Source organism: Pteropus alecto, unplaced genomic scaffold (assembly GCF_000325575.1).
Source record: "Pteropus alecto unplaced genomic scaffold, ASM32557v1 scaffold21, whole genome shotgun sequence".
NCBI lineage: Eukaryota > Metazoa > Chordata > Mammalia > Chiroptera > Pteropodidae > Pteropus > Pteropus alecto.
This window is the reverse complement of record NW_006436282.1, coordinates 9133001-9139110: the sequence shown is the minus strand read 5'-3', so window position 1 is coordinate 9139110 and position 6110 is coordinate 9133001.

The window sequence follows — 6110 nt, the reverse complement described above, 5'->3', positions numbered from 1 at the left end:
CCTATTTCTCAGCCAGAAGAATGCCTGAAGTCAGTGAAAGTGGCGTTTTATCTGCTCTTAAACATTAAAAACAGAGAGCCTCCTACAGTTGCATTTTTAAGTGCCTTTCCTGCTCTACAAATAATCACATCCCCCACTTAACTGAGCTTTTAAAAATGTTTAAATTCAAGGCAAACCCAATTTCTCCACTTTGGAGGTTTTGCCCCTCTTTTTCTTTATAACTAACACATTTGGCTTTAGTCAAAAAGGAGTTGAAGGTGAATGAGAACAAAATTATTTTTAAAAGGACCTTTTGTCTCTTCAATTTTGTAATACAGGACATAGAGAAACTTCATTGTTTTAACTTCAACAACAACAAAAAAGAGTCACTTATTTCCTGTTCTTATTTATTTTTGGAGATACAGATGAGTCCAAATAATCTTATAATGGAATATACTATGAATCAATCCATGTTTCTGAAGCCCACCTGTTTTCAGGGTTTTTTCCCCCTTAAACAAGGTTTTTTTGTCGTTGTTTTTTTTTTCTTTTGGTCCCGAGAGGGTCCTAAATCAACAAGTTATTAGATGAGGAATGGAAGCTTCTGTTTCAGAAAACACAACTGCAGCTAGAAAACAGAAAACAGATGCCAATTATTTGCCAGTGGCTGCTGGAAAACAAAACATTTTATGACATTTACTTTGCCTTAGCAGAACTGCCGCTGATGCCAAAGAAATATAAACTAGTCAAATTACCAGTAGCCAGTTTTGAAATGTGGAGTATTATGATTTGGATTCTTGCTCTACATTTGGCCATTCTGTGAACTACATATTTTTTTAAATGTTGATTCTTCATGCAACTTGACATTTTAACAGATATATAGGGAGAATATATATAATTGATATACATAATTATTTGATATTTTCAATATTTTATTTAACTGTCTTCTAATTTCACTAGTTTTATATATAGGGATGAAGATAATTTTGATGTTTGCTCTTTGGACGTGACTTCTTTAACATACACTTTTTAAATTTCATATGCTAAAAACTTCTAATTAAACATCTTTCTTACATCAAATCCAGCTGAATTATTCATTGTTAATGTGATATCACAAGCAATGTTTCAGTATTTTTCCTCCAGTAGTTAACAGATGTGATTTAGTCGTGATCAATATCCATCTAGTTCCACAAAAAATATAAAATTTCCATAAATATTTTTAGATTAAATGTTTACCGTTGAGACAAAATTCTGAAGAAATATCTCTAGCTAACTTTACTGAAACTAGCAGTTACATCAAATAAATTTCTACTTCCATCAGCCATGCAACTGTGTTGTGTTAAAGATCTAGATATGCAAATCAAGTCTTTTGGAAATCTTATGCACTTGGTGCCTAGTTCTCCTTCTCTTCATAGTGCTTTGAGCTCTTTTAGGGTGTGAAGAAAACCAGTTAATGCCTTTTCCTTGATAGTATAGAGTTACTGCAAGTGATGGTGTTATAAAATTGTCATAAGTATCTGCATTGCCTTAAGAAGTGTCCTGAGTGACTTGAGAAGTGAACTAAGTTGGGGATAACAGATCACTGTTGAATATATAAGCTGAAAAATGATAATCAAAGTGACTTAAGGAATGTCATGCTTCTTAGCTTTTCATATGTGCATACATCATGAGGGATCTTGTCTGCAGTGGATTCTGATTCAGTAATTCTAGGGTGAGTGCCATGATTCTGTATTTGCACAAGTTCCCATGCGGTAATTTCAAAGCAACTGGTAAGTGGACCACTCTTTTAGAGGCAAGAGTGTAAATGACCTGAGGTGGGGCTATTCTTCATTGAACACTAGCAATTTTCTGAAGTACTCATAGCCAATTGCAACATTCAAGGTGATCAACTAACTTGCAGTCAGACCTTAAAGAACCCTGGTCCAGTTCATCTCTTGAATAATGATTGCTATCAACCTACCTTCTGGTCCCAGTGCAATGTATGAATGCTGAATAATGCAATAGGTAGAACATGTACTTTCTCTTTGTTATATTCAACAATTCTAAGATCTTCCATGGTGTGTGTGTGTGTGTGTGTGTGTGTGTGTGTGTGTGTGTGTGTGTGTAGAGAGAGAGAGAACATTTAAAGCTAGAGGCAGACCAACATGAAAATATTATATCATGATTAGAGAAAAGGGAAAATATAATTGTACACTGAGTTATGACCCAAATGAGCAGTGCATCTAGTTTCCATTAGCATGTCTTCCTAACTTGGGCATTAATCACACTGAACACCTGAATAAATCTTATAGCAAAGGAAAAGGAAATATAGTCACATTTGTTTTTACACCCATTCTTCTAAGCAATAGAATCTATAAATGGGCATGTAGTCTAGATAATATTTTAACAATCTGGATGCACATTCATTTGGCCTGCACTTAGCTAATGTAATGGTAAGCCCCTATCTCCTATTTCACACCATCTCTAGTTAGAAGAAAGCTTCCTATCACATCAAAACCACAGGGGACCATTTCACTAAGCCTGGGGACCTTAGATTACCTTCTCTGAACCACTACTCCTACTCTATCACACACCCCAAACACCTGAGACAAATTCATTTTTACTTCTTCAGCAGAGAGGAATTTGGACAGATTTTCTGTCTGGCTAGGAAGCAGCTGGCAGGATGTCATAGCCAATGGGGTGGTGGTGGGGGTAAGCACTTAATATCCTTTTGAAAGATTCAGAACTTATGATCATATTAGATGAATGGATTCTGAACATCACATTCCTATTACCCCTCTTCAGTCCCCAAGAACCACTGATCCTTCCATAGATATATTTCTCCCCCTTTTATTTATTTGTGCTCACCCTGATCTCAGGACTGCAGGCCTAAAACATAACAATTGTCTTCTAACTAGTCTTCGCATATGTTTTCATAAACTTAAATAACAGTGTTTTATTACTACTCTAAAGTTCTTATCAGTTGTCTGCTTAATAACTTTCATTTGTTCCATTAAGTTACAAAACTAAGTCTGAGTTCCACACTGTCATGCAGTTTCCCACAAAACATATTCACATCTTTTTAACTTCCAAAATGTTGGCCTCTATTGTATCCCAACTAATTCATTCATATTACTATGTCTGATTAGATTTGCCTGGCTTTTCAACAAATTTTCTATAACCTAAACACTTCTCTATTTAATTCTTCCTTGAAGACTCTTCTGACCATTCCAATCCTTACTGATTTTTTTCCATTGCAGTTATTACTACTTATTTTGTTACTTGTTCATATGCTACCTTGTGGGTTTTTCTCTGCTATTATTTGCTTTTTAAATATTATGTTTGTTATTTTTAGGACTCTGTTCCCTTATATATAAGGTTTGGGAGGGTGGGCATTGAAGTCAGTCTGGATTTGAGTGTTAATGAGTGAATGCTAATTATTATCTGTAAATCAGGGATGAAATCATCCAGCTTTTCAGGATTAGTATGGGGTTTCAGAGATAATAAATGTAAAATACCTAGAAAAGTTCCAGAAATATAGTTTTATTCTCAGAAAATGTTAGTTTTAATTCTTGCCATGACCTGCACAGCTAGAGGGTTAACCTAAGTGGAGACGCCAGAGGATAAAGAAAACCACAGTATATACAAAAGCTGGAGCCAGGAGGGACACTGCATTATGATGGAAAGACAGTGACCCTGAGGCAAGTTCAGCGTGTTTATTATATACAACTAGAACAAGGAGGGGACGGGAGTCTTGTTCTCAGAACTTGAAACTTGATGGCAACAATAATCTCTCGAAGGCCTTTCTGTACCCAGATATCTGTGCTGAACCACAAGCAGCCGTCTGTTCTTTGTTTGCTTCTCTGCCTTTGGCAGATTGCAACACAGTCAAGCATGGCTTTGCCAATCCTTGGGCCATAGGTCTGACTCAGGCTTTGGCCACAGGTCCAGCTCAGATCCGGCTCTCTACAAATTAAATCCTGATATTAACAGATACTAATAAAGACTTCTCAAGATATGACATATATCCATTATAGTACATTGATGTATGCTCTGTATCAAGTGGACATACCAAAAGGTTTCTTTCATTTGATTCAAATGAACTTTTGTGAATTAAGTGTTAACTTGTAACTAAGAAGTTTGTGTGATAGAAATCCTGGCCAAGTTATTATGCATCTATTTTTCTTGGAAGGCAAATTTTCTATGGTCATATGTAACTTATACATGGCTTCTGTGCCTTTGAGATATTGTCATTTCTTTGATATGATTATACCTTTCATAGTCACTCTCATTGGTACATAGAATATAGGATCATTTTAGTTAATTATTCATTGAAATCAGAAGAAAATTTAAAAATTGATCTAACAAATCACCTTGTCCTCAGGATACACATACCTAATCTAGGTTTGACCTAAACTATGGTCATAAATAGGCCAACCAAAAGTCTTTAGGAGGTAAATATAATTATTTCTATATAAATATCAAAAATTTTTATTGAATAAGTGAATAAATGACATAATTCTAATTAAAGTCTAATGACTCTCTAACAATAGTTTTGTCTTGTTATTGTTATTGAAAATATTCTAATTTATGATTGGCCAAAATAATCTAAATTTCTAATAAATATATTTACTCATTAATTATATAAATATTTATCAATCCTGTCATATGTAATAGTACCTGTTAGTGTAGAAATGGGAAATGAAATTTGAATGTCTGCTACCAAAAGTTATTTAGTATTGGTAGTACTGTGCTGGCATCACTGAGTCTAATGTATTTTTTAAGAGAAGATCCACAAAATGATTTGATTATAATTAATATTAGATCTCATTATTTATATATTATTAATAATAATTAATTTGGCTCCATCAAATTCTTAAGTATCTTTGCCATTAATTATGAAGTAGAATTTTCATGTCAGGGCTATCAACTTAACTGAAGACATGTGATTTTTAATACCATTGTCTGTAGAACATTCCCAAAGTTCTAGAACTTTTATGGCAAAGTATGGATCTGAGAATATCCTCTAAATACCTTCGTTAATCTTCTTGTAGAAGTACATATTGTAAAAGACCTAGGAATAAGAACATGCTTTTTGACATCTACGAATATCTAAACAAAATAACCTGCCCAGTGGAACTGATGTGTATTCGTGCTCAAAGCATCTGCTTGCCTCAGGACTAAGTATTGTGTAGATATTCAATTCATATTTGAACAAATTTCTCTGGAAGATCTAAAGCCCTCCTTCATTCATGATTAGTCAACCTGAAATCCATTTAGCTCAAATCATACACCTGAAGCTAACTGGCTTCATTCCCCTATTTTATTAAAATATAACTGATTTATAATCAACACTATTTTCTTCAGACAGAGATTAATCACAATATATTTGGTAGATTTATTACATCAAGGGTGAGTCCAATTTTACCATTTTGAAAATATACAGTGGACTATATAACAATCATCACTCTCATCAAAAATTTTCATTTAATATTTAAAATAAAAAGTTATTTAAAAATGTGTTAGGAGGGTTATTATGTCAAAAGCTGAAACAGGTAGTACTAATTTCAAACCCATATTTTGTCATTCTATTTTTGAATTACCAATATTTTGTAATGTTGTGTTGATTCAAGTCCATATGTCAACCTTGGAGTAATCATGGTCATGGGACTGTTTCATGTTTTAAAAGTATGAGAAGATGTTAAATGGAGCACAATGATTTCATAAAACTAAACTTAAGGTCGAAGGTTATATTTGACAGTGATTCCATTTAAAAAAGTGGATTTGTAGTTTTTAGCTATACGTATCTTTTGTCAGATTTTCTATTTGAAAAAATTTCATATGATAGTATAAATAGTATGACATTTAATTTGAGAGAGAATAGAAAACTTATTATCTCTGTCTTATAGTATGGTAAAACTTAATTGCTCAAATAACCAAGTAGGAAACATAGGCTAACTAAAAATTAAGAATAATATTCTAATAAGTTAAATTTAATTGGTTATCAAAATAATTTTACAAAAATACCTCTAATGTGTACAAAAGTGATTTGTTCTTCATTTTTAATAGGACTTGGAAACATTTTTAATTCCCCCTCTTATTCAGGACCTAATTGGTCTGTATGTTATGAAACATGAAAGCTCTTTTTATATAAA